Consider the following 13,429-nt stretch of genomic DNA (forward strand, 5'->3'; position numbering starts at 1 on the left):
TTTCGCAATTAATTTTTTTTGCGTCATGGTGCAGTGAGAACACGCCATTGATGTTGTAAAAACGGTCACAGGTAAACTTTCTTCTTCTCCTTTAAGTTTTCTCCTCCCTTCATCGAGGTCCATTCTCCGTTTATTTTTTCTTCATTCATCATCGATGTCTTTAATGAAATTTTATTTCTGTAAAAGATAGGTGCGAGATGAAGAGATATCGCTGTTGTGTTGTTAACGACGCATAGAGTTATTTGTTAAATTTAAAACCATACATGGTGTTACAAAATAATATTGAACAGGGAACAAGTGTTTAATCAAATTTAAACAATTGATAAGCAGTCTTTAATGATAATTTTAGATTGTCAAACGCAAGTGTTTTTACAAACTCATTACAGGAATATTCAATATAAGTTACTTTTATAATCATAATAGAAATAACTATAAAAAGTATAATCGTATTATTTAGCAGATTTCTGCAATCATCACAAGGAAGATTTTATCAAGTTGCGATAATTTGTAGCGATTCAATCGTCAATAATTTTCGTGAATGGTTAGTTCTGTAATTTGTAGAACAACGTTGGTCATTCTTCTCCTCAGGTCCTCGAGCGATTGGTTCAAGACCTGGCCTAATCGATTAACGTCACTGGGAGGCAATTCGACATCTTGAAGACTGGCTCGAACCGGCTTCACTTAAGAACGGCGTTAAGAACACAGATCACGCGATATTTCGTCCGTATGCACGTGCAGTCAACAATCGTTTGCGACACTGTTTAATGAGGTAACCACGGAACCAGGAGAACATTCCTCCGAAGAATGGACCGCGACTTAGTGTTTACGATATTGATTACGCGACGTTAGTACGGCCTGAGTTTTATTTAGATGTCGGGTTCTCATTATGATTAGGGCGTAAAGCGAATCTTCATTTGGATTACACATTGTTGTTACGCAATAGAGAAGACATTGATTGGTGCAAATATGATTATTAGTACGAGTGTGAATATTCTAGAATTGACAAGTAATCGTGGTGATTAGACACTAATGACAATGGTCTCAGGGCCAAAAACGAATCCGCGGTCAATGGGATAACAAATGTACTTTCTTCCAAAATCCAAGTTGGACTTGATTTACTTGTCTACGATACAAATATTACTAAACTAGCTCTTTGTTAAAACGTAAAATATTCACCGAGCGTACAGACACTAAGTAACTCGCTAATACGACCTCACGAGAGAATGACTTTCCGTCGCGATGATGCTGTAAAGGAAAACTATGATGGGATGTGTCTGAGGACACGAGATCATCGGATTCGTGGAGAGATGCCTTTGTTCGGAAAGTGAGGGAAATGGACGTTGTTCATGAGAAAAATAGATTTCTCCTATTTTCCCATAATTGGGACAAAGACTGCTTGTCTGTTTGAAGGACCTTAATTAACAAAATCCTAAGATTTATAACGGATCCTCAGGCTAGCTGAACTTGTACTGTGTAGATGCATCGATATCTAGTAATCATCTTGCCCGAAGGAATCGTTGCAATGTTTACTGTCGAGTATCTCTACAAATATTTCTTTTAATGAGAGCTATATTATTACTCCATACCTTTGTTAGACAAAGCGTTCGTCCCGTGATCGCGGCTACGTTCGGCGACTAATTGTCGCCTTGAGCCCAAGCTCATTGTCACAAATATCAAATAAATACAATTAGGTAGAATGACAACAATTATTTAATTACGGCTATAGAATTTAAATTACAATTTTACGCATTTTCCACGAAGTTCCAAAGGGAATGCTCCGGTGTCCTTTCATCTCCGACATGGTTGGTAACTGGTGGTACAAGCGGAAAGGGGGTGATTCTACGCGAAAAAAGTCGAAAATTCTCGAAAATTATAGAAATTCTCAACGCGAGAATTGATTGTAATTTTAATAAATAATAAAAAAAAAAAGAAAATACAGAACAAAAATTCTTTTTTTAATTTTTTTAATTTTTCCATCGAGACAACGATCTACAGTGAGATCCGTTATAACGAGACGTGATAAAGTGCACGCGTACCGAGCGAAAGTTCAAAGTCGATTTTCTCGAAAACAAAGCCTCAAACTAAAAATTTTTATTCTATATTTTCGACTTCTTTTTTCGCGTAGAATCACCCCCTTTCTGTTTGTACCACCAGTTACCAACCACCCTGTATATATTTTGAGATCTGTTGAGATAGCATAGATGATTTTAGTTGTAATTTATTCATGGTATGGGCGTGACACGCTAAAATTGTGCGACACAATCTGAAAAAGAATCGAATTCATAAGTTCTTTTTACATTTTTCTTTTCAACATTTTCTTTTTTTCCTCCTTCGAACTTAAAAAATAATTTATTGGGTACATTTCTTTTCAAATATTCGAATGTAACAAGAATTTTATCTTTGAGCATTTCTCTATTCGTATTCTTCACGTGGTACACGAGAGATTGGAAATGTTTCCATAAATATTCCATTCATTGCTATTACGTTTGTAAGTTTTCCTCCCCTCTTGTATAATATCCTTAATTACTCTTTATTAATTTGAACTAAATTGAGTAATGTGAGTTTCTTCTGCATTTTCTTGAGGGAAAAACGTAAGTATGGCGCTATAATACTTAGGAAAATATGTTTTTTGACTGTTACAACAAATTTCTGTCGCATGATGAAATTTGTTTTAATCTGATGTTTCTATTTATATTCAGGCTAAATATTACATAAGCGTGGACGTAGTAATTTATGAAGTAATTCATATTGATTTGTTAAATTTTATATACCTATATTTTTATATACTTATATTTGTAATTTGAAACATGATATTTACTGTTCGACGCGATAAAGAGTAAAAAGTAAGCATAATTTAATGATATCGATGATTTAACGAATACAACAAAACAGAGAATTCAATTGCCAACAGATACTTTAGGATACTAGAACAAAATTCAAAGCAAGCTTTATCAATTATACAGTATTTTAACATTTTATGTAAGAATTAAAAATAGTATAATGGGAAGAAAAACAAATTTTAGTTCTACATTCAGTAATATGAAACATATTTGTTTTTCAAATTCATCTTATTCCGAATTTTTAAAACATGTTGAATTAATTCATATTTTCATTAAATATACACGTTCTTGCTCATATCTATGCATATATTAACGCTTATTCAATACATGGCTTAATAATGTTCGATTTCGAAAGCGACAGTATCTTGTTAGTAAGTTAATAAACCTAGCACAAAAGTACAAGTGTTCGCGTCACAAGTCACGAGACTATTTCCATCCACATGATATTATCACACGTTAATACGAATCGTGAATAATTACATCAAGTTATCTTGCTTAAATTTATTTGCATTCTATGCTTGAGTAGCAAGCATGTGATATTTGCGTTAGAGTTACGCAGGCCCTGGTGCATATGTAAGTCTGTCGAATAAGTTGTTCACCGAGAACTCGTGGAAATGCCAGTGCTTTCTACGAGTCGGTTTTAAAAGATTTACAACCGACGAAAATTAAGGAATATATTCCATTTCTTGTCTACAATTAATTTATTTTTCACTTATTATCTAAATTTTTTTTTAGGAAAAAGAAGATTTCAAATCATTCTAACTTTTCAGAATGAATTCAAAATTCTTATTTCTCTTGCCATTGTCCATATTTGTAGCATCGTATGTTTACTATTTGATATTTTGAGATCTAATTTAAAGTAAGACAGAAAACCATGCCCCGAATGCAATATCGGATCCTGAAATTACGTGCACTCGAACATTTTTATGTGTCAGGCAAACTTTCAGAATCCCATCCGACCAGACCACAGCCTCAGGTATCCGCACATCCCTACTATTTTCATATTAACGCATATCACAATAATTTTATATTTCGAACATTCAAATAATGAAACGTTCGAATAGTGGAACGTATAGCAAATGGACAGTAGATGCTCGGATATTGAAAGTTCTATGTTTATTTTCTATAGTTTTATATTTACGTATCTAATTAAATCATTTCTCACTCTGATCATCATGAAATTATTCAACAAATCCCGCGTGTTACTCAATCCTAAGTCGTTACACAAAGGTTTATCAATTGTCACAAGAATCTCGGTGTGTACATAGATTTTTCAACACGCAACTCTCACGTCATGCCCGTTAGTTTTATGGCACAATATGCGATTTCCGTGTGTCGTACGTAATTCATACGTACTACTGTTGAATTATCGAGAATAATTCGATACTGACGTCAGCAGCGCGTTTGCATTAAAAATTCCGAGGCTGCGTGATTCCTGGTTCGAACGATGTTGTTTAAACAATTGCTCGCCGTGAACGATAACGATAACGCGATCGACGCGACTGATTAACAACGTGTAAACTAATTATTCCTCGGAGAAATAAGGAAGCAGGTGTTGGCTGCGCTCGAAAATTGTGTTATTTTTGATATTATGATGAAACGATGACAGTTGCTTCGTACGCGTAGCATATCGTGTCAAACAATGGAAAACACGTTTGTTATTGAAAATATTTCCTCTATTTAATCTGTTATACCAAGCGAATTTTTATGCACTGTCAATTCAAAATTTTTATTTGATAATTCTTACGATTGATCATAAGATCGTCAATTCTTAATTTTTAAATTGTTCGTTTAACAACTAAATACTAAGGCTCTTCTCCTTGTTTTATCAAACATCCCAGGTATCTTAGAAACCTATCTTTCACTCACGTAAAAGATATCGAATAATATCTGATCTCTATCGTGTACGATTCGCACCATAATGTTATTACTCTATTTAACTTTTAATTTTTACTATATTCGCGTTCACTTTGCCACAATTGCGAAACAAAAATAGCTTGCATCGCTAACTTCATTCACCTGATAGGACACAAAAGGAGACCAGTCATTGATAACGATTAAAACGTAACTATAGTATCATTAATAACGTGATTATGTTGACGATTTCTTGGAATATTCCCGGATTGCAACAACGCGACGTACCACTATTGGTAATCATTCGTTCATAAAAATCGATGCAAAATGCGGGTATTTATTAAACATCAAGGATAATTGCGTCGTCTTTATCGCAAACGAGCATAAACGATCGCCGTTAGCTGTGTATCTGTGACTGTTGCGTTATTCTTGAAATTTACATAAGTCAGTAACCTAGAGTTAGCGTGACGCAAGTGTTTTCCAAACATTTATAATTAAGTGTTCGAGTACGCGGTCGAATTATTTATTATTATTATCATTGTTATTATTATATTGTAGCCCGCTCTGGTACAAATTTATTTACTTAATTTTGCTATTGCACACCATTGATGTTATTGTATTATTTCTAGACAATTTCGATGTAAATAGATTTATTTGTTTCTTTGTACATTTCCGTTGTATAACAAAATAAGATTCTTTTTCTGGATAAAATAGAGTGATTTCATTAGATCAAGCACAATAATTTATTCGAACGAATGTTATGATATGATGATATGATGAAAGATAGATTTTGACAGTTTTGCAAATGTTATTCTTCATACTCAAATGATATTTACGTTTGTTCATCAATTTAGACTTGTGCGTTGATTATTTAGATCTTATAAATTATAAAATTATTATCAGTGCAATAGTAGATTAATTTTCTTTGTGCACAATAGAATAACTCTCTCTCTTCCTCTCTCTCTCTCTCCACAATGATCATTTTACATATAAAGTAAATTCCATTATTCCAATGGAATAGGATAGACATTTCTTATACAATATAAAGTAGATTTAACACATTAAGCATGAATTTTTTTTTGTATTAACACATCTTTGCATGTAGAAATAAATTTTAACTAATAGATAGTTCTGTAAAACGATGAGATTAATTGATGGAAATTTTAATGGAGCTGCTTATTTCGAAAGTGTTTGTATGTGTGTGTTCATTAAGTAATAGTGATATCAAGCGTAAATAAAAAATGGAAAATTAATCTGGCAAACAAATGTATTGGAAAATTCAAATAAACCATTTGATATGCGGTTATAAAAAGCTTTCGAACCAACACAATCTCTTGAAAACTCAAACTGACCAAAGCCTAACAGAGCAGTGAAACTGACTACTCAAACAGAAACAGCAGCACCGTGAGATTCAACTGGCGTCGGCGAAATCACACGTGGGCGTGATTTGGCAGCCATCATCAGCGTCGGTTGCGTCGGATTAAACCGGAGCGGCGCTTCATCCAATTAGGAAGCAAGATACAATTTTTCCGCGCTCTTCTCTCAACTAATCTGTAACTCGTGGATTCATATCTGTCAAAAGCGACACGTGCTAGCTAAGATATCGTACAGTCGTCTGATTCCACGTGTGCAAGATTTTTCTGGTGACCTTCAATCCTACAATCTCCGAAATGCGTGTGTGCTACGCAAATTGCTTATACACATGCGTCTGTTTTTTTACATCGAACTACCCCACTGTGTGACTAAATCATAATCACGGATACGTCCAGACGTCAAGAGATGTTTCAAACCACCTGCAAGTCAGTCGAGGGTTGTCGAACGACGTTATTAGAAAGGTGAAATCTCTCAGGATAGCGCGTGATTGGATGCACGATTGGGTCGACGCGACGCAACAAGGAAACTTCTAACCTTTGCAGGACGTTTGTACGCATGGAATCTGTGCTGACGTGTACACGTAGGTGAAAAAGTCACGAATGCCAAAAACATCGACGAGGAAAGCTTATTCATCCCTATGCTATTCTTAACCTGGACCTAAAAAATATATTTCACACGAATGGTTGGGGGCAACGCCAGTTACGAGTAAATACTAAAAATGTTGCAGTTGGATCGTGAAAAGACATAGATATCTATAAGTCAAAGCATAGACATGCAGAAAAGTGTATATACGTTTCAAGACTATTTTAGGGAAATCTGAATAAGAATACGATCTAATCGTCTGAAAGGGATTCTTAAAATATAGAGTTATTTTAGTGTAAGAGACTTCGTTTTCAATCCATTAAGGATAAAGGATGAAATAATGTGTATAAGTTGCATAAACGCAACATTATTGGAAAACAAGAAAGTACTTCATATACAATATATATATATATTTCGTATATATATATATATATATATATATATATATATATATATATATATATATATACGAAACTCTTTCCTAAGATAAGCATTTTACTAAAAGCAGTCCCATATGTCAATTATGTTAAATAAAGCATTAAAATCGGCATTATAAATTATCATTATGCTTATTTATACCGTATCAATTCAATCTTTCTCACTTACATTCTACAAAGTGAACAGACCCACGTTGATCGAAAACGCCCACGATTTCCTTGGAATTGTTCATACATGCTAGATCCATGTAACTTTTGGCTTATGCATTTTTTTTATCAACCAACGCGAGAATGCATACACACCAAGACTTTCATTACATCCGATTACTCTAATATGATTCGGCATTCTTTGAATGATTCATGCATAAATCATAATGGGGTGGTCTCTCTTAAACAGTGCATAAATAAATCTGGTGTTTATTTTTAATATTTAAGTTTAACTGCTTGTATCATCCGGCTTCTTATATAGCCATTGTATTCTAACCAAATACAGATTTGTCTCATTTTCTAATATTATAACTTATGACAAATATTTTACTTTGAGTATTTTTGCATATAATTTTTGCATATTATGCACATTTTGTATATCTTTACACATTTAGATTTCCCATAAATGTATAATTATTCTTGATAAACTGCAACTGGATGATCGATATTCTTTACTAGAGGAGTTCGTAGAGGAGAGAGATTAAACGATTTTTATTTATATTGTAGTTTATATTATCGTATGTTCGTAACGATGTTTTCATCAAAACTGATGAGAATAAATTAAGAATCTTGAATTTAATAAAAATACACGTTTCTCGTAATACTAATTTAGCAAATCGAAAAGAAAAACAAAAATTGGGATCCGACATTTTAGGCTGAATGGAAAATGTCTCAAGATGTCAGTATTCGTAGTGGAAATAGTGCAGTTAATATAAATATAAGTAATTTCAATCTTTGTAACGAGCACGTGTGTACGAATGATTCGTGCGAAAAGGGAGAATTTATTCTTTTCTTTGTCCTTTTAAATGCAGAGAACATGAAGATTATAGAAAGTCGATTATAGATAACCAATAATGTAACGCTGAACTGAGAATCTCTGTCGCGTCTAATCTGCAAAGGTGGCTCAATGTACGCTCGCTTATAAATGCAACACCGAGGGCGGTGACATTTTAACGTTAAAGATAAACCTACGTTTCTCTTCTTCTCCACACAATTTGAAAGGGTGTATAAACACGTGACAAACGCCTTTCGTTCTCTAGAGTTCTTGCATCCAGCTGTATTCGGGATCTGTCGGTATTCGGTTGCATACTTCTGCTCTATACAGCTAAACCTACGCAAAATTGGAAATTCAGAATGCACAAAAAGATGATATTGTAAAACTCTAATAGTATGAAATATAATGTATTTTTAAATGAAATTTTAAAACTTTGTTTACGGAATGCGAAGATCAGTATTTTTACGCTATCTGCATGGACATTGGGTATTGGGCCTCTAGAATTCATCAGAGATAAGATTCGTTATCGTACTAACTGTTCATAATTTATTTATTAACATGTGCCCGTACACGCCGGCGCCACGCGCAGAGAATCGCTGCCCCTCTGTTGCTCGTCACAGCAAGCTTAAGCAGACACATGTATATACATACACATAGTTGCATTATTGTTAGTTGCGCAGATGGGGGTTTCTGCCTCGGCTTTCCTCTCTCCCCTCTATTTCGCCGTCCAGCGATTGCCACGCTGCCCAACCCACACCGCAGTTATAAAAGGCCCCTGCGCGACCGTGGGTATCTTCAGTCAGACTTGAAACTTGACGTCGTGACGGTTTATTTTCTTCGCTAACTAGCTTCAATCTTTTAACTAAATTCGTAACCGTCTGTTTTCGTCGAGCTTCGATATTTTATATTTCTGACCATTGTATCGCATCAAAGTTCGAGAATCAAGTGAAAGACAGTGCGAATACCGTTATACTTCGTCTGCCGTCCAGTTTTCTCTGCGAAATGTAAGTTATACAGATTCTACACGTTACCATGCGTACGCTAATCCGTATTACAAGTGTCGCAGATCGCGTTGCAATTGTGTTAGAAAAACAGTGTGCATGAAAATCTGTGTGATGTTCGATGCGATGAAACACGAATGTCGAAACAAAGTGTGATGCGGCGTTTATAATAAAGTTCTTTGGTCTTCGCTTTCTTTGTGTTGGAAGATCGCACTCGACCATGCTTTCACCATGCCTTCCTTTTAAGAAAGCACGACAAGCAGCAAGATTTTCTTTTCACGTCGAACGTGTTCGTGATGTTCGTTTGCACAGAAAGTGGCAGAGTTTCGCTTTGAAAAGTAAGAATGTAATAAAAAGGGTGGTTTCACCGCGGTGAGGGGAGGCAGAAGCGACACATGCAAAGAAAGCGAAGAAAAGAACGTAGCGTGGGAATCAATACTCTGGACGTTGAGCTGCGTGACTAACTTCAGATTGGTTCTTCTGTCTAACGCCCAACAGTCGTGTATCGACGAAAGTTTTAACCGTTTCGTGTCGGCAATCTAACTACTATTGCCATACAAACTTTTTCAAATGCTATAATAGCAGAGATTCATCATCGAAATATCGGGATTTTGATATTTATAGTTATCGAAAAGAAAAGAAAAACGTATTAGTTCTTTAACGATTTTCGATTATAACGTTGGTACCGTTCCGAGAGTTTGAAATGTTTGCGTTGCGTGTTTCGGTCGACGAACGGACACTCGGGTGAGTGGTTAATTTTGCGAAGAATTGTCGATGGACGATGAACGAGGTCATACCTCCATGTTACTTAGTTCGTTTGTTTGTACAAAGGCTCGCTGGAAACCCGTTACACCAGTGACGGCGAATTCCAGAGGTGGAATTTTAATTTCTCAATCCTGTTAACGCTTCGTTACATTCCTGACCATTTCGTTCATACAAAGTCGTTTCATACATTTCGTTGGCTGTTTTAAAAACGTAAAATGCGGTAATACAAGGAGGGCTAACTTTTCGTTTGGCAGTATTGCTCTTATTCCTTTAAAAAAAAATTTCTAGTAAAATTTTCCGGGTTATTACAAGTCATATTTTTGATTTACTGAACATAGGGACAATTAAATTCGTGGTTCAAATTTATATTATGTAGTTCAAAGTGACTTTTACTCATTATTTCTCATAAAATCTGCTCTACCTGGAATTTCACGAAGATCACATTGTCCGGTTTTGTCCTATCGTAAAATATCTTAAAATACAATTAAGTTTTCTGTTTTCACTTTAATAAATATTTGCAAAGGCTGTAACTTACATTTTTCTTATATTAATTCCTTGTTGGGAGCCATGATGTTTGTAATATGATCTCTCTTACCAGGGAAAATTTTGATTCCGTTACCGTATTTAGTGTTTAATTGAAGAAGAAAACTGTATCTTTCTATCTCTTTGTGCACTGCTCGAATATTATGCAACCGAAGGGTCCTTGCAATGTTGCCACTTTGCGACAATTCAAACGTTGCAATTATATAAAGTCAATGTAGTTTCAATTTTCTTGTCACGCGATCAACGTGGACACAACGTGTTTCATTTCACATAATTATTATCTGTATATAGCTATCCGTTCATCATCTGTTCTCGTGATTACGAAAGTTTGATTGGTTAACTTATTCATTGTTAACAAACCATTTTAATTCAATGATCTTTGTACAATATAACATATATTTAGATACATGTTAAAGACTATTACATTAATATTTTTCCATTGATTAAACATGCGACATATGCAATCGACAAACAAAAGTTTTTTGCCATGTTCTGTTTTCAAACAGAAAATTGTAAAATGAAGATATATCGATCAAACTTCGTGTATAAACATGTATTTCCGTTCTGTATATCGTAGTTGAAACGACCTGATTCCGCATTCGCTCCGTAGCCACGCATCCGCGTGGGAGTTCAGCCACAGTAGTCGACGAGGTCGATCGATATCTCGAATTCAGTCTCCCTCCCCTTGCATCCCGAGAGACAGTCACGACCTCGAGGGTTGTTGGCCTCGTTTCAACCCCTCGCCGGAACGCGAACGTGTAAGGTGTCTGGAGACAAGTGCTGTTCTAAATAAAACATCAATTAGTGACAATAGGAGATAATGGCTTTTCCTCAATTAATTATGAATAATTTCACAAAAGCTGACGAATATTCACAAAATTGATGCTACGTCTCTTATAATTTGATAAATTTTGTTTACGTTTCATTCGATAGAGATAAAAAAGGCATATTTAATATCGATACAGTACATCTATATTGTAATGATGCAAAATTGTGTAATCGTAAGATAAAGTCAATGAGAAAAGATTTGATCGAAGAGCAATTATTTCAATAATTTTTAATAATTGTTTTAATTAACTATTTTTTGTAGAATTATCAGGAAATACGCAAAAGAAAATAATTCTGACGACTTTGAAGTGTAGAAAGATGAAAACTAAACGGGAGATTCAAGTCAACATTTAACAAAGAATTTTGTTCGCAAAAAATATTCAATAAGCAACTATACAACTATCGATTTGATGAATTTTATTTAAATAATGAGAGAATAAGATAAATTATTCTAAAGTAAATTAAACCAATAAAAATAAAGAAAGATTCCTTATATTGTTGCTCGACAGATCTTATCTTCGTTAGTTCGAGCGTTATTTCGAATGGAATCGTCTTGAGTCACTATATACGCAGCCACGGATAACGATGGTGAAAAGCCCTTCACGACTCACGCACTTAGGTTAGCCCTTTGCGCACTTGTGAAAGAAGTGAAGAACAGCAGCATACCACGTAAAACATACATCCGCTTCCGCCTCTGACGTACATACATACTACTGGGTACGTGTTTCCTTCAAACAACGTAGGAGAAAGAAATATGAAGAATGAACGAAAGAACATTTTCGAAATGAAACAAATAAAACGTGAGAATGTGTAAAACGAGAAAAGCTTTTTATCCTTTTTGTTGAAATGAATAATCATGAGCATTATGCACTAAAACATTATGCATAACATATAATATGTTAGAAAATTTAATTTAGCAGTTTGATGTTTTAATTACATAAAATAGCATAAAGGGTCAAACAGAATTGGCTTCGTACTCGAGGACGCATTCGAGTTCGAACGTAGCCAACGACCTCAGACTACTTTGGTAGCCGCATAGTATCCATACTGCCATTACTTGCACACCTCTTTCTTAAGGCTCTTCTATTCTGGTCTACCGATAGAATAAAAATACATGATCACATGGAATGGTGCCTCGGCTGCATCTCGGGATACCTGGCAGCAGTTCGCAAACCCTGTTTTCCTCTAACATAACTCTAAACTAATGGCCTGAAAGAGGTGAAAGCAAAAACTAATCTTAGAGGCTCGTCACGTGAAAAGAGTAAAAGGCGGCAAAGTGGTTGGATTTTCATTCACGGCGATGTTTTAACTCATTTCGTCAGCCTGCCACCGTGACTTTTCGAAGCTTCCCTATGTCGAATAATCGAGAATTTATGGAAACCGCGTTGGGGTGCGTGGGTCACGCACGTGAAGTTTCCAAATCGTTTTAGATATTTATGTAAAGTTTTCCTAGAAATTTTAAGATAATCCTCTGCAATTTTTGCGAAGATACACGTACATATTAATATCTCTAGAACTGTATTTTAAACGTACGTTTTTAAGAACTTTTTCCATTGTTGTAACGATTGAAACTTCGTAAATATTTGCAATTTACTTATAGTCCACGTATAAAATGAATTTATGAAGAATTAAAAATCTCAAACGTAACGTCCGTACCCAAAGAAGTTGTATTTAATGCGTCATGATATTGTTGTAACAAAATACGTCATAAATAATTCGATTACATACTACGTCATTATTTTATCGCGTAACCGTTCGGTTCACGGGTATATTCCCTACTACGTCATATTTACGTTTCATTGGAAATTTAAGCCACGACGGAATTTTCTGCATGAAAGTACTTTGATCCAACACCACGTATCGAAAATAGGACCTTCAATATTCGAATTTTAATGAAGAAACCATTTGTATAAGCCACACGTATAAATTATATTTATTTATAGTAATTATCTTATATGTATTATGAAAAAACAATAATATCGGTGTTACTACTAATAGATATAACATCCTTTTATTTAACAATTATTTTTGTTAATAGCAGAGTTAAACACATGTTTTTGACTGATACACGTGAAAGTTTTTCATAATAAAACTCAAACAGTACGCATATGCCACGTGTGACGTGGTATTTTGCACAATCGAAAGGTTCAATTTGTAATTGTGAAATAGGTATCGTATAACGAAACGGATAATTAATTTTGAAATGACTTGTAATGACTTTCA

At 34.7% G+C, this 13,429-nt stretch overlaps 1 protein-coding gene and 1 long non-coding RNA gene across 3 annotated transcripts in view; both read left to right on the forward strand.

Annotated features, from left to right (window-relative positions):
• The window catches only part of LOC117237516 (protein pinocchio), a 51,967-nt gene that overhangs the window by 26,575 nt on the left and 11,963 nt on the right, over positions 1 to 13,429 (forward strand). The gene's annotated exons all lie outside the window — the stretch shown is intronic.
• On the forward strand, positions 2,326 to 11,479 carry LOC117237521. Its single transcript, XR_004494024.1, has 3 exons — positions 2,326 to 4,554; positions 8,703 to 8,708; positions 11,469 to 11,479. It is a non-coding gene; the product is annotated as an uncharacterized LOC117237521 (long non-coding RNA).

Source organism: Bombus vosnesenskii, unplaced genomic scaffold (assembly GCF_011952255.1).
Source record: "Bombus vosnesenskii isolate JDL3184/JDL3185 unplaced genomic scaffold, Bvos_JDL3184-5_v1.1 scf7180000013379, whole genome shotgun sequence".
NCBI lineage: Eukaryota > Metazoa > Arthropoda > Insecta > Hymenoptera > Apidae > Bombus > Bombus vosnesenskii.